Consider the following 15,258-nt stretch of genomic DNA (forward strand, 5'->3'; position numbering starts at 1 on the left):
TCAGCAATTTAAAATACAAATCTACTAGCACATATCTTGATAAAAATTACAATAATAACAATAATAATAATACATAGCAAATATTTATTTTAGTGTTGCACATGGAAAGTTTTCTTACAGTAACTTCTGAATATAATGTTGTCTATACCCTTTTAGCTATTCGTAATATCTCTTAACAGAAACGTGTATTTATTATGCTGTCTCCAATCATCTAAAGCACAAAGAATAAAACAGCCACAAAAGTCCTTTCCACACCAGGCTCTATCGCTCGTAGTGTTACTTTCTGTCTTCATTTTTAAAACGAAACACAAAACCAAACCCACAATCGCTCCGCTCCTCCCACAACAGGGGGTGGACTTCCGACACTGGCCTGGTTTTCCTGTGGCGCTTTATTAAAACAACAAAAGATAACAGTATGTCTCTGTCATTATCAACTGCTTGTGTTGGTGTAGCTTTGAAATTGTTTATTGAGGTCCCGCAACGTTTGGGGTGTAATGCAGAGTAATGTAAAAGTAAAGTAACTAATTACATTCTCCAGGAAGTAATAAGTAAAGTGTTTAGTTACTTTTGATATGAGTAACAAGTACAATGTAAGACATTACTTTTTGTGAGTAACGACCCCAACACTGCTCTTTTCCTTCTCTTTTGGCTTGTTTGTTTGTTGTTGAAGGAGATACAAAGTTTGAGAGTGTCTCGTTTTATTTCTGAAATATAACTCCCAGAAAGTATGGTCTTTGTGTTCTTGAAATTGAATAACCTCAAAAGAAAGAAATGGTCCAATGAATTGCCGAGGAAAAGTCTAGCCGCTGTATTCTGGAATGAAGAAAAAAATGAAATGACAAGGGCAATCAAAGCAAGTAAGACAGTAGGCTGTGTGGCATACGCTAGCCAGAAATCGAACGCAACTCACAAGAACAGGAACCTTGTATGATACCACTACACCACTGGCGCTGCGGGGAAGCTCTAGATTCTGTCACCGAAGCAAATGCACAAGACATATAAAACGCGTCCCCTGGGGCACAATGGTCTTTTAATAATTATCTGTAATAATCTGCAGTCGAACTGCTTAATACGAACCTAGCTAATCACTACATCACAGGCGCATGGTTGTCATTCAGGGAAAATATGTGTTCACGAATGTTCATCGGAGTGGTTGTCATGCTAAGAGGTCAGTTGGAGTAGAGGGAGCTGGCCATGCCGTGCCTCGTTGGCGCAGTAGGTAGCGCGTCAGTCTCATAATCTGAAGGTGGTGAGTTCGACCCTCACACGGGGCAAGCACTCTTCCTTTATCTTTGAGTTCTACCACACTGATCTCCAGCTGCAGAAAAAAGGCGCACACCTGTGCAATAAAGTGGTTGCTTGCGCTGTCTGAAGAAATTCTTGGCAAAATGCCAAATCCTGGGATGGAACAAGGGACCTTTAGATGTTCAGTCTATCGCTCCCCCAACTGAGCTATTTCGGCCATTGGTGAGATGACGTCGTGATCCCAAAAGTCAAAGTGAAGGAAGCCCTGGCAGAACAGTCATTGAAAAGTTCATTGTTTTCCATGACGTCGGCAACGACTCAATTTGATCACTGCAACACAAGTCAGGATGGCCGAGTGGTGTAAGGTGCTGCGTGCAGGTCATCGTCTCCTGTAGAGGCTTGGCTTTGAATCCCACCTCTGACAAGGGTCCTTTTACCACTCAGGAGCACACACTTACCCGTGCTGGCGACAAGGACAACAAGAGTTGAGGACTGTGTTGAAAACGACATTACACAAAGAATTCAATGTTGAAAGAAATACATCAATACATAAATCAATGGACATGTATTTATTCATTGATTGATTGACTTCAACATGTCTTAATTTAGTCGCTGTACCCACAAAGCAACACTCAGCATAGTGGAGGCTATAGCTCGGCGTTATTGCGTGTACCTTACATGTATCACCCCTGGCACCTGGCCCTGATAACTCCCTACTTTTTGACCACAGTCTGTCTGTGACTTGAACCCGAGAAGTAAAAATGATGCACATGGGCGCTTGCAATCTCGTTGTTTCAATCACATATCACAGTGGATGCGTACACACGGTGTTTCTCGGAGATTGCTGGGACAGTAACGAATGTGTTCCTTGCTTTACATGTCATCTAGCGCACAGTAGCTTTTTCTCCTTCTTTTTGCCCATATCATCCACATATTGTGCCTTTGGGGAACGCCTCCGAAACAGATTTAGAATGCTCTGAGATTCAAGAAACGACAGTGCAACTCTTTTCCAGGGTTGTGGGTAACGCGTTACTAAGTAACGCATTACAGTAATGTTATTACTTTTGGTAGTAACGAGTAACATAACGTGGTATGGTTCCAAAAGGAGAAATAATATTACAGTTACTGATTCCTTTTTTTTGTTCTCGTTACTGCATTACACATTGTAACGATATGGTCTTAATAAGGACGATAAGGACGTCTATGTCGTACAATAAAAATATTAGAAAAACTGTCATTTGCAGTTACAAATCTGTAGTAAGAGTAATAAGTTAAAGGAGTCAAGTTGAGACATTTAAGATGCAGATCTACTAGCACATATCTTGATGATGATTACAATAATAACAATAATAAAAATAAATAGCAAAGATGTATTTTAGTGTTGCACGTTTTCTTATGGTAACGTAATGCTTGTCTGAGTATAATGTTGTCTATACACATTTAGCTACTGCTAATATCTCTTAACAGAAACGTGTATTTATTATGCTGTCTCCAATCATCTAAAGCACAAAGAATAAAACAGCCACAAAAGTCCTTTCCACACCAGGCTCTATCGCTCGTAGTGTTGCTTTCTGTCTTCATTTTTAAAACGAAACACAAAACCAAACCCACAATCGCTCCGCTCCTCCCACAACAGGGGGTGGGCTTCCGACACTGGCCTGGTTTTCCTGTGGCGCTTTATTAAAACAACAAAAGATAACAGTATGTCTTTGTCATTATCAACTGCTTGTGTTGGTGTAGCTTTGAAATTGTTTATTGAGGTCCCGCAACATTTGGGGTGTAATGCAGAGTAATGTAAAAGTAAAGTAACTAATTACATTCTCCAGGAAGTAATAAGTAAAGTGTTTAGTTACTTTTGATATGAGTAACGAGTACAATGTAAGACATTACTTTTTGTGAGAAACGACCCCAACACTGCTCTTTTCCTTCTCTTTTGGCTTGTTTGTTTGTTGTTGAAGGAGATACAAAGTTTGAGAGTGTCTCGTTTTATTTCTGAAATATAACTCCCAGAAAGTATGGTCTTTGTGTTCTTGAAATTGAATAACCTCAAAAGAAAGAAATGGTCCAATGAATTGCCAAGGAAAAGTCTAGCCGCTGTATTCTGGAATGAAGAAAAAAATGAAATGACAAGGGCAATGATAACAAGTAAGACAGTAGGCTGTGTGGCATACGCTAGCCAGAAATCGAACGCAACTCACAAGAACAGGAACCTTGTATGATACCACTACACCACTGGCGCTGCGGGGAAGCTCTAGATTCTGTCACCGAAGCAAATGCACAAGACATATAAAACGCGTCCCCTGGGGCACAATGGTCTTTTAATAATTATCTGTAATAATCTGCAGTCGAACTGCTTAATACGTACCTAGCTAATCACTACATCACAGGCGCATGGTTGTCATTCGGGGAAAATATGTGTTCACGAATGTTCATCGGAGTGGTTGTCATGCTAAGAGGTCAGTTGGAGTAGAGGGAGCTGGCCATGCCGTGCCTCGTTGGCGCAGTAGGTAGCGCGTCAGTCACATAATCTGAAGGTGGTGAGTTCGACCCTCACACGGGGCAAGCACTCTTCCATTATCTTTGAGTTCTACCACACTGATCTCCAGCTGCAGAAAAAAGGTGCACACCTGTGCAATAAAGTGGTTGCTTGCGCTGTCTGAAGAAATTCATGGCAAAATGCCAAATCCTGGGATGGAACAAGGGACCTTTAGATGTTCAGTCTATCGCTCCCCCAACTGAGCTATTTCGGCCATTGGTGAGATGACGTCGTGATCCCAAAAGTCAAAGTGAAGGAAGCCCTGGCAGAACACAGTCATTGAAAAGTTCATTGTTTTCCATGACGTCGGCAACGACTCAATTTGATCACTGCAGCACAAGTCAGGATGGCCGAGTGGTGTAAGGTGCTGCGTCTCCTGTAGATGCTTGGCTTTGAATCCCACCTCTGACAAGGGTCCTTTTACCACTCAGGAGCACACACTTACCCGTGCTGGCGACAAGGACAACAAGAGTTGAGGACTGTGTTGAAAACGACATTACACAAAGAATTCAATGTTGAAAGAAATACATCAATACATAAATCAATGGACATGTATTTATTCATTGATTGATTGACTTCAACATGTCTTAATTTAGTCGCTGTACCCACAAAGCAACACTCAGCATAGTGGAGGCTATAGCTCGGCGTTATTGCGTGTACCTTACATGTATCACCCCTGGCACCTGGCCCTGATAACTCCCTACTTTTTGACCACAGTCTGTCTGTGACTTGAACCCGAGAAGTAAAAATGATGCACATGGGCGCTTGCAATCTCGTTGTTTCAATCACATATCACAGTGGATGCGTACACACGGTGTTTCTCGGAGATTGCTGGGACAGTAACGAATGTGTTCCTTGCTTTACATGTCATCTAGCGCACAGTAGCTTTTTCTCCTTCTTTTTGCCCATATCATCCACATATTGTGCCTTTGGGGAACGCCTCCGAAACAGATTTAGAATGCCCTGAGATTCAAGAAACGACAGTGCAACTCTTTTCCAGGGTTGTGGGTAACGCATTACTAAGTCTGAGTTGTAGAACCACGTGGGAAATTAGTGGAGAAGTCGCGGAGATAAAGCAAATAGAACTTTAATGGAGCCGGCTCGGAAGCTCCACGTCAGAAATAATTCCTTCAGTGAGACTTAATGTTTACAAACATGAGTACAACTTTATAGGAAAAATGACGTAACATCTTATGGCCGTTCATCCAATCAGAAGATACAGGTCCGGGTCCGTTTTACGATCTGTCCTCCCGTGAAGAGGTGATGGATCCAAAGCAGATGTCCGTCTTTGATGTGCACTAGGAAGATGCGATCCCACGGTCGTCATTTACCTAGTGTCAATCGTTCTTTAACAGAAACAATTCCTGCCTATCTGGAGAAACGATTAAGTCATAAACAAATTCTCAGGAGACAGCTCTAGGCTATTTCGGCACTGTGTAATCTTTCATTACTGACAGGAGTTTCTAACAAATCGACCTTGTTGACCCTTTACTTGTCCTGCTAAATCGAATGTGCTCAGTCTGTATACAAAACTACTTCTAATGCTAGTATTAATATAAAACATTATATAATAATCACAAAACACTTTCTTCAACTTCCAAAAAGAGTCTTCAGAGAGTTAGTTGAAAATGCATGGGTATATTTTAAGAATATACTACACGAGGCTCAGGAACAATTTGTACCAAAACTTAGCAAATTGAGGAAGAAAAAACATTGGCCAAAATGGTTTAATAGAGGTATGCAAAAAATATAAAGAGGAAGACAATGTTGTATAGCACATACAAAAGGGATGGTGACGAAACAAAATACATAGAATATGTTGAGCTGCAAAGAGATCTTAAGAAAGGGATCAGGAAAGCAAAGAGGGAATTAGAAAGAAAAATAGCTCTTGGAGCTCAAACCAATGCAAAGAGCTTTTTTCAATATCACAACAGCAAGCGGTTAATAAAGGAGGAGGTGAAACAGATAAAGGGCAAAAACGGAGGTATCTTGGAAAACGAACAAGATGTGGCACATATTCTAAATGAGTATTTCACAGAGGTTTTTACAAAAGAAAAAACAGATGACATGCCACAGGTTGACAATCAGTCCAGTCAATCCCTAAGAGAGATCAGGATAAATGAGGAGGAGGTACTAAAGGGACTAGCAGAATTAAAAACAAACAAATCACCTGGGCCAGATGGGATATTTCCAACAGTACTTCAAGAAAATAGGTGGCTCAGCAGATACAATCTTGGCAGCACAGGCTATTCAGAGGAACTTAGATAATATTCAGTTGTGGGCTGACACCTGGCAAATGCAATTCAATGTGGACAAGTGCAAGGTAATACATGCAGGTAACAAAAATGTCCACTATAATTACACTATGGGAGGTACAAATCTACATGAAGTAACGCATGAGAAAGACCTAGGAGTCTATGTGGACTCCTCACTTTCTCCATCCAAGCAATGTGGGGAAGCAATAAAGAAGGCAAACAGAATGCTAGGGTATATTGTCAAAAGTGTAGAATTTAAAACAAGGGCAGTCATGTTAAGACTGTACAATGCGCTAGTTAGACCTCATCTGGAATACTGTGTACAGTTCTGGGCACCACACTTCAAAAAGGATATTGCTGCCTTAGAGGCAGTTCAGAGGAGAGCAACCAGACTTATTCCAGGTCTTCAAGGGAAAGTCCTACTCGGAGAGACTGAGAGAACTGAACCTTTTCACCCTGGTACAGAGGAGACTACCCGGGGACAGAAATGGAAATTGGGCTTCAAGGCATTCAAAACGGAAAACAGGAGACACTTCTTTACACAGAGAGTAGTCACAATCTGGAATAAACTACCCAGCGATGTGGTTGAAGCTGAAAGTTTGGGAACATTTAAAAATGGTCTGGAATGGATCCTTGGATCACTTCGATATTAATGAACACCAAACGAGCAAGATGGGTCGAATGGTCCCCTCTCGTTTGTTAACTCCCTTATGTTCTTAAAAGTGTCTGAAGCAGCATGAAAGAGCACACTAGGCAGCTGAGAACAGACAGAGAGGGGAGTGTATATTGCGTTGGCCGGTAATCGAACCCGTGTCAACTGCTTGGAAGGCAGCTATGCTAACCACTATACCACCAACGCTTAGAAACTGCTTCCCCACAATATCTCACTGTGGTCGAACATGATTCCAGGATTGCAAAGTGGCAGGCAATTTGTTTTCCAAATTGCAATCGGTGAACATTTGGGAAGCCCTGCGATATCTGCAGTTTCCTGTTCCTGAGTGCGGAAGGAAAATGTCCATTAGCATCTTTCCAGATTGCACTTTATTCAGACCTTTCCGAAATGAAACAAAACCAAAGTTGAAACAAAGAAGAGGATGGTTTTAATCCATCGACCTCTGGGTTATGGGCCCAGCACGCTTCCGCTGCGCCACTCTGCTCCTTTGGCACTCATCCACCTGTTAACGTCACAGCCACTCCTATATTGCATATTGCAAGCAATACAAGTTTGCAAAGCCCTGCGTTATTTCCACTTTCCTGTTCAAGACTGCACACCGAGCTTCTCCATGCGCTGGAGCAGCTTTCCAGGTTTCAGTGCCTTCACATTTCACCCTGTATGTGCTGTGGGAAGCATCATGTCAATTGTTTTGAACTAAGCGGATCGGGGCTCAGTCTGAGCTCAGATCCGAGCTTAAAAATGACAGTGCTTCTGAGCAGCTGGGACTCAAAGCCACACTCCCTGGCTTAGGAACCCAGTGTCTGATCCACTAGGACACGGGGGCTCAGCCAGACAGTATCGGAAAATGGAAATAAATAAATAAATAAATAAATAAATAAAAAGATGCTGTGCGTTACACAATAGACACCAGGTAAAGAAGTGAATAGTTACAGGAACTGTCACGTAAGCTCCTCAACTTGAAACGGGCACATACGAACTCCTGTGAAATAACACGAGATGGATAACTACCCCTTCTCTGCTGCAGCAGAATGTGACTACCTATTGCGCAGATTATTGCGTCAATCGATTCGAAAAGAGGGCTGGCATTTGTCACCAATGTGTCTCGTTTTATTTCTGAAATATAACTCCCAGAAAATATTGTCTGTGTTTTTGAAATTGAATAACCTCAAAAGAAAGAAATGATCCAGTCAATTGCTAAAGAAGAGTCTTGCCGCTGCATTCTGGAATGAAGAAAAGAATGAAATGACAAGTACAATCAAATCAAGAAAGAGAGCGGGCTGTGTCGGATGCGCCAGCCGGGAATCGAACCCGAGTCACAAGAATGGGACTCTTGTATGATACCACTACACCACTGGCGCTGCTGGGGAAGCTCTGGCTTGCGTCCTTGAAGCAAATTCATAGAAAGCGTCCCATGGGGCAAGATGATGTCTTAATGATTATCCTTATTAGTCTGTTGTCGATCTGCTTAATACGTACCTAGCCAATCACTACATCACTGGTGCAGAGACAATCAGTATGAAGGCGAACACGATTTCGTTAACGTGTGCCCATTTACAAGTTCAATGAATGTATACATAAATAAAGCAGATCTGGGTTTTCCTCTGAAACATTAAGGACTGGTTTCATAAATGCGTCCATAAGTCCATAAACGCCACGAGTGCAACTCTATTGTAGCTGCTGTTACTGTACAATTCATCGTGATACGTGTGTGTTTTATTTCAGCTGTAACTCGCCCTGGTTAAGCACGTCTACGGTGTAATTTAAAAATATTACAGAAATTGTCGTTTGCAGTTACAAATCTGTAGTAAGAGTAATACGTTAAGGGAGTCAAGTTCAGCAATTTAAAATACAAATCTACTAGCACATATCTTGATAAAAATTACAATAATAACAATAATAATAATACATAGCAAATATTTATTTTAGTGTTGCACATGGAAAGTTTTCTTACAGTAACTTCTGAATATAATGTTGTCTATACCCTTTTAGCTATTCGTAATATCTCTTAACAGAAACTTGTATATTTTTAGCTGTCTCCAATCATCTAAAGCATACAGAATAAGACAGCCACAAAAGTCCTTTCCACACCAGGCTCTATCGCTCGTAGTGTTGCTTTCTGTCACTGTCTTTAAAACGAGACACAAACCAAACCCACAATCGCTCCGCTCCTCCCACAACAGGGGGTGGACTTCCGACACTGGCCTGGTTTTCCTGTGGCGCTTTATTAAAACAACAAAAGATAACAGTATGTCTCTGTCATTATCAACTGCTTATGTTGGTGTAGTTTTGAAATTGTTTATTGAGGTCCCGCAACGCTTGGGGTGTAATGCAGAGTAATGTAAAAGTAAAGTAACTAATTACATTCTCCAGGAAGTAATAAGTAAAGTGTTTAGTTAGTTTTGATATGAGTAACGAGTACAATGTAAGACATTACTTTTTGTGAGTAACGACCCCAACACTGCTCTTTTCCTTCTCTTTTGGCTTGTTTGTTTGTTGTTGAAAGAGATACAAAGTTTGAGAGTGTCTCGTTTTATTTCTGAAATATAACTCCCAGAAAGTATGGTCTTTGTGTTCTTGAAATTGAATAACCTCAAAAGAAAGAAATGGTCCAATGAATTGCCGAAGAAAAGTCTAGCCGCTGTATTCTGGAATGAAGAAAAAAATGAAATGACAAGGGCAATCAAAGCAAGTAAGACAGTAGGCTGTGTGGCATACGCTAGCCAGAAATCGAACGCAACTCACAAGAACAGGAACCTTGTATGATACCACTACACCACTGGCGCTGCGGGGAAGCTCTAGATTCTGTCACCGAAGCAAATGCACAAGACATATAAAACGCGTCCCCTGGGGCACAATGGTCTTTTAATAATTATCTGTAATAATCTGCAGTCGAACTGCTTAATACGTACCTAGCTAATCACTACATCACAGGCGCATGGTTGTCATTCGGGGAAAATATGTGTTCACGAATGTTCATCGGAGTGGTTGTCATGCTATGAGGTCAGTTGGAGTAGAGGGAGCTGGCCATGCCGTGCCTCGTTGGCGCAGTAGGTAGCGCGTCAGTCTCATAATCTGAAGGTGGTGAGTTCGACCCTCACACGGGGCAAGCACTCTTCCTTTATCTTTGAGTTCTACCACACTGATCTCCAGCTGCAGAAAAAAGGCGCACACCTGTGCAATAAAGTGGTTGCTTGCGCTGTCTGAAGAAATTCATGGCAAAATGCCAAATCCTGGGATGGAACAAGGGACCTTTAGATGTTCAGTCTATCGCTCCCCCAACTGAGCTATTTCGGCCATTGGTGAGATGACGTCGTGATCCCAAAAGTCAAAGTGAAGGAAGCCCTGGCAGAACACAGTCATTGAAAAGTTCATTGTTTTCCATGACGTCGGCAACGACTCAATTTGATCACTGCAACACAAGTCAGGATGGCCGAGTGGTGTAAGGTGCTGCGTGCAGGTCATCGTCTCCTGTAGAGGCTTGGCTTTGAATCCCACCTCTGACACGGGTCCTTTTACCACTCAGGAGCACACACTTACCCGTGCTGGCGACAAGGACAACAAGAGTTGAGGACTGTGTTGAAAACGACATTACACAAAGAATTCAATGTTTAAAGAAATACATCAATACATAAATCAATGGACATGTATTTATTCATTGATTGATTGACTTCAACATGTCTTAATTTAGTCGCTGTACCCACAAAGCAACACTCAGCATAGTGGAGGCTATAGCTCGGCGTTATTGCGTGTACCTTACATGTATCACCCCTGGCACCTGGCCCTGATAACTCCCTACTTTTTGACCACAGTCTGTCTGTGACTTGAACCCGAGAAGTAAAAATGATGCACATGGGCGCTTGCAATCTCGTTGTTTCAATCACATATCACAGTGGATGCGTACACACGGTGTTTCTCGGAGATTGCTGGGACAGTAACGAATGTGTTCCTTGCTTTACATGTCATCTAGCGCACAGTAGCTTTTTCTCCTTCTTTTTGCCCATATCATCCACATATTGTGCCTTTGGGGAACGCCTCCGAAACAGATTTAGAATGCTCTGAGATTCAAGAAACGACAGTGCAACTCTTTTCCAGGGTTGTGGGTAACGCGTTACTAGGTAACGCATTACAGTAATGTTATTACTTTTGGTAATAACGAGTAACGTAACGTGGTATGGTTCCAAAAGGAGTAATAATATTACAGTTACTGATTCCTTTTTTTTGTTCTCGTTACTGCATTACACATTGTAACGATATGGTCTTAATAAGGACGATAAGGACGTCTATGTCGTACATTAAAAATATTAGAAAAACTGTCGTTTGCAGTTACAAATCTGTAGTAAGAGTAATAAGTTAAAGGAGTCAAGTTGAGACATTTAAGATGCAGATCTACTAGCACATATCTTGATGATGATTACAATAATAACAATAATAAAAATAAATAGCAAAGATGTATTTTAGTGTTGCACGTTTTCTTATGGTAACGTAATGCTTGTCTGAGTATAATGTTGTCTATACACGTTTAGCTACTGCTAATATCTCTTAACAGAAACTTGTATTTATTATGCTGTGTCCAATCATCTAAAGCACAAAGAATAAAACAGCCACAAAAGTCCTTTCCACACCAGGCTCTATCGCTCGTAGTGTTGCTTTCTGTCTTCATTTTTAAAACGAAACACAAAACCAAACCCACAATCGCTCCGCTCCTCCCACAACAGGGGGTGGACTTCCGACACTGGCCTGGTTTTCCTGTGGCGCTTTATTAAAACAACAAAAGATAACAGTATGTCTCTGTCATTATCAACTGCTTGTGTTGGTGTAGCTTTGAAATTGTTTATTGAGGTCCCGCAACGCTTGGGGTGTAATGCAGAGTAATGTTAAAGTAAAGTAACTAATTACATTCTCCAGGAAGTAATAAGTAAAGTGTTTAGTTAGTTTTGATATGAGTAACGAGTACAATGTAAGACATTACTTTTTGTGAGTAACGACCCCAACACTGCTCTTTTCCTTCTCTTTTGGCTTGTTTGTTTGTTGTTGAAAGAGATACAAAGTTTGACAGTGTCTCGTTTTATTTCTGAAATATAACTCCCAGAAAGTATGGTCTTTGTGTTCTTGAAATTGAATAACCTCAAAAGAAAGAAATGGTCCAATGAATTGCCGAAGAAAAGTCTAGCCGCTGTATTCTGGAATGAAGAAAAAAATGAAATGACAAGGGCAATCAAAGCAAGTAAGACAGTAGGCTGTGTGGCATATGCTAGCCAGAAATCGAACGCAACTCACAAGAACAGGAACCTTGTATGATACCACTACACCACTGGCGCTGCGGGGAAGCTCTAGATTCTGTCACCGAAGCAAATGCACAAGACATATAAAACGCGTCCCCTGGGGCACAATGGTCTTTTAATAATTATCTGTAATAATCTGCAGTCGAACTGCTTAATACGTACCTAGCTAATCACTACATCACAGGCGCATGGTTGTCATTCGGGGAAAATATGTGTTCACGAATGTTCATCGGAGTGGTTGTCATGCTAAGAGGTCAGTTGGAGTAGAGGGAGCTGGCCATGCCGTGCCTCGTTGGCGCAGTAGGTAGCGCGTCAGTCTCATAATCTGAAGGTGGTGAGTTCGACCCTCACACGGGGCAAGCACTCTTCCTTTATCTTTGAGTTCTACCACACTGATCTCCAGCTGCAGAAAAAAGGCGCACACCTGTGCAATAAAGTGGTTGCTTGTGCTGTCTGAAGAAATTCATGGCAAAATGCCAAATCCTGAGATGGAACAAGTGACCTTTAGATGTTCAGTCTATCGCTCCCCCAACTGAGCTATTTCGGCCATTGGTGAGATGACGTCGTGATCCCAAAAGTCAAAGTGAAGGAAGCCCTGGCAGAACACAGTCATTGAAAAGTTCATTGTTTTCCATGACGTCGGCAACGACTCAATTTGATCACTGCAACACAAGTCAGGATGGCCGAGTGGTGTAAGGTGCTGCGTGCAGGTCATCGTCTCCTGTAGAGGCTTGGCTTTGAATCCCACCTCTGACAAGGGTCCTTTTACCACTCAGGAGCACACACTTACCCGTGCTGGCGACAAGGACAACAAGAGTTGAGGACTGTGTTGAAAACGACATTACACAAAGAATTCAATGTTTAAAGAAATACATCAATACATAAATCAATGGGCATGTATTTATTCATTGATTGATTGACTTCAACATGTCTTAATTTAGTCGCTGTACCCACAAAGCAACACTCAGCATAGTGGAGGCTATAGCTCGGCGTTATTGCGTGTACCTTACATGTATCACCCCTGGCACCTGGCCCTGATAACTCCCTACTTTTTGACCACAGTCTGTCTGTGACTTGAACCCGAGAAGTAAAAATGATGCACATGGGCGCTTGCAATCTCGTTGTTTCAATCACATATCACAGTGGATGCGTACACACGGTGTTTCTCGGAGATTGCTGGGACAGTAACGAATGTGTTCCTTGCTTTACATGTCATCTAGCGCACAGTAGCTTTTTCTCCTTCTTTTTGCCCATATCATCCACATATTGTGCCTTTGGGGAACGCCTCCGAAACAGATTTAGAATGCTCTGAGATTCAAGAAACGACAGTGCAACTCTTTTCCAGGGTTGTGGGTAACGCGTTACTAAGTCTGAGTTGTAGAACCACGTTGGAAATAAGTGGAGAAGTCGCGGAGATAAAGCAAATAGAACTTTAATGGAGCCGGCTCGGAAGCTCCACGTCAGAAATAATTCCTTCAGTGAGACTTAATGTTTACAAACATGTGTACAACTTTATAGGAAAAATGACGTAACATCTTATGGCCGTTCATCCAATCTGAAGATTTTATGATCTGTCCACCCGTGAAGAGGTGATGGATCCAAAGCAGATGTCCATCTTTGATGTGCACTAGGAAGATGCGATCCCACGGTCGTCATTTACCTAGTGTCAATCGTTCTTTAACAAAAACAATTCCTGCCTATCTGGAGAAACGATTAAGTCATAAACAAATTCTCAGCAGACAGCTGTAGGCTATTTCGGCACTGTGTAATCTTTCATTACTGACAGGAGTTTCTAACAAATCGACCTTGTTGACCCTTTACTTGTCCTGCTAAATCGAATCTGCTCAATCTGTATACAAAACTACTTCTAATGCTAGTATTAATATAAAATATTATATAATTATCACAACACACTTTCTTCAACTTCCTATACAGAGTCTTAATTCCCTGCTGTTTGGCAATAGAGCAAAGCGGAAAGAAGCCAAAGAAAAGTTATGTTTATCAGTTACAAGCAAGGGGTTAGGAAGATTTGACGCTGCGTTTTCAGCTCCTTCATCCCAACCCTTCCCCGTGGGGTGTATATGTGTGTATGGCGAGTGTAAGGGTGTCCCTGCTGTCGGGGAGAGCGATAAGTGTGTGTCCCTAAATGTGAATGTACAGAATGTCCTGTAGGCGTGAGTGAGTGACCTTTGTAATAGTATCTTTCCAATGCATCCTTTGGTTTTCCTTGAGTCATGAGGTTTATTGCCTTTGATACTAAATCCATTTGTCCTCAGTCACATGGAGCCTCCAGAACCAAGGGGATAGAATAAGATTTGTGTCAATGGGTGTGTGAGTTTTGCTCCTCCCGAGTGAGGGACGGTGTCGTTTAGTAGAAATTTAGAGAAAGTCTGCCAACGAGGGTGTTTTAATTGCAGCTGTAACCATAGTAGATACATTATGAGGTTTACAAAGTTGTTGAGATGCTCTTTGAACAGTGTATTTAAGACATAAAAAAGAAACATACAGACATAGCAGAATAGTAACTACCGATATCAATCCTTTTAATACAATCATACCCAGATTATCAAAGGTATCAGCAAGCCATCCCCAGAGGGTTTTTCCTCCGGAGGACTGGTGTATCTTTGTAGTTGCTTTCCTAATGTGCTCTATAAGATTATAAATGTGTTCAGAGTTATCTGGTATGTAAGTACAGCATTCCTGCCCTATAATGGCACATGTCCCTCCTTGTGCTGCTAGCAAGAAATCTAGAGCTAGCCTGTTCTGGAGGGCAACAGTTCGCATAGCCACTATTTCAGTTGTTAAATTGCTGAGAACTTCAGTTGTAGAAATACTTAATGTTTCTAATATACCAGCTACTAATCTGATTTCCTTTATTGCTCTTCCGACTCCATACATAGGAAATAGTATGGAAGCAAACCTGTCTCCTTCCCCTATCTCACCTTTAGGGTGAGTAAATTGTTCTATATCTGGAAGGTATTTATCTTCAGTGTGGCGCAAAGCTGGCACCACAAATCCTAAATAACAAGAACCTGTGAACTTACAAGGAAGTTCCCAATATGCCCGCATGCCGCATATCCAATAAGTCCCATTCCATGGAGCGTAAAATCGACAAGTCTGATACCTAAAGTCAAGACCATCGATAGCCACAGTGTGATTACAAGTACTATTACCTATCAATTGGGATTGCATGGTTTGGTTATAGTATGAAACACACACAGATCCTTTGTTACTGTGAGCCAAGTCAATATATGGCATTTTAAA

The 15,258-nt window shown here is 41.6% G+C and overlaps 6 non-coding genes across 6 annotated transcripts; 4 read left to right on the top strand and 2 right to left on the bottom strand.

Annotated features, from left to right (window-relative positions):
- Positions 1 to 1,201: 1,201 nt before the first annotated feature.
- trnam-cau (transfer RNA methionine (anticodon CAU)) lies at positions 1,202 to 1,274 on the top strand. Its single transcript has one exon. It is a non-coding gene; the product is annotated as a tRNA-Met (tRNA).
- Positions 1,275 to 3,734: 2,460 nt separating this feature from the next.
- Positions 3,735 to 3,807, top strand: trnam-cau (transfer RNA methionine (anticodon CAU)). Its single transcript has one exon. It is a non-coding gene; the product is annotated as a tRNA-Met (tRNA).
- A 3,016-nt stretch (positions 3,808 to 6,823) lies between these two features.
- trnag-ucc (transfer RNA glycine (anticodon UCC)) lies at positions 6,824 to 6,895 on the bottom strand. The gene has a single exon. It is a non-coding gene; the product is annotated as a tRNA-Gly (tRNA).
- A 1,104-nt stretch (positions 6,896 to 7,999) lies between these two features.
- Positions 8,000 to 8,070, bottom strand: trnag-ccc (transfer RNA glycine (anticodon CCC)). Its single transcript has one exon. It is a non-coding gene; the product is annotated as a tRNA-Gly (tRNA).
- A 1,675-nt stretch (positions 8,071 to 9,745) lies between these two features.
- On the top strand, positions 9,746 to 9,818 carry trnam-cau (transfer RNA methionine (anticodon CAU)). The gene has a single exon. It is a non-coding gene; the product is annotated as a tRNA-Met (tRNA).
- Positions 9,819 to 12,280: 2,462 nt separating this feature from the next.
- On the top strand, positions 12,281 to 12,353 carry trnam-cau (transfer RNA methionine (anticodon CAU)). The gene has a single exon. It is a non-coding gene; the product is annotated as a tRNA-Met (tRNA).
- The last annotated feature ends 2,905 nt before the right edge of the window (positions 12,354 to 15,258 follow it).

The sequence above is a fragment of the Amia ocellicauda genome, chromosome 14 (assembly GCF_036373705.1).
Source record: "Amia ocellicauda isolate fAmiCal2 chromosome 14, fAmiCal2.hap1, whole genome shotgun sequence".
Classification (NCBI taxonomy): Eukaryota; Metazoa; Chordata; class Actinopteri; order Amiiformes; family Amiidae; genus Amia; species Amia ocellicauda.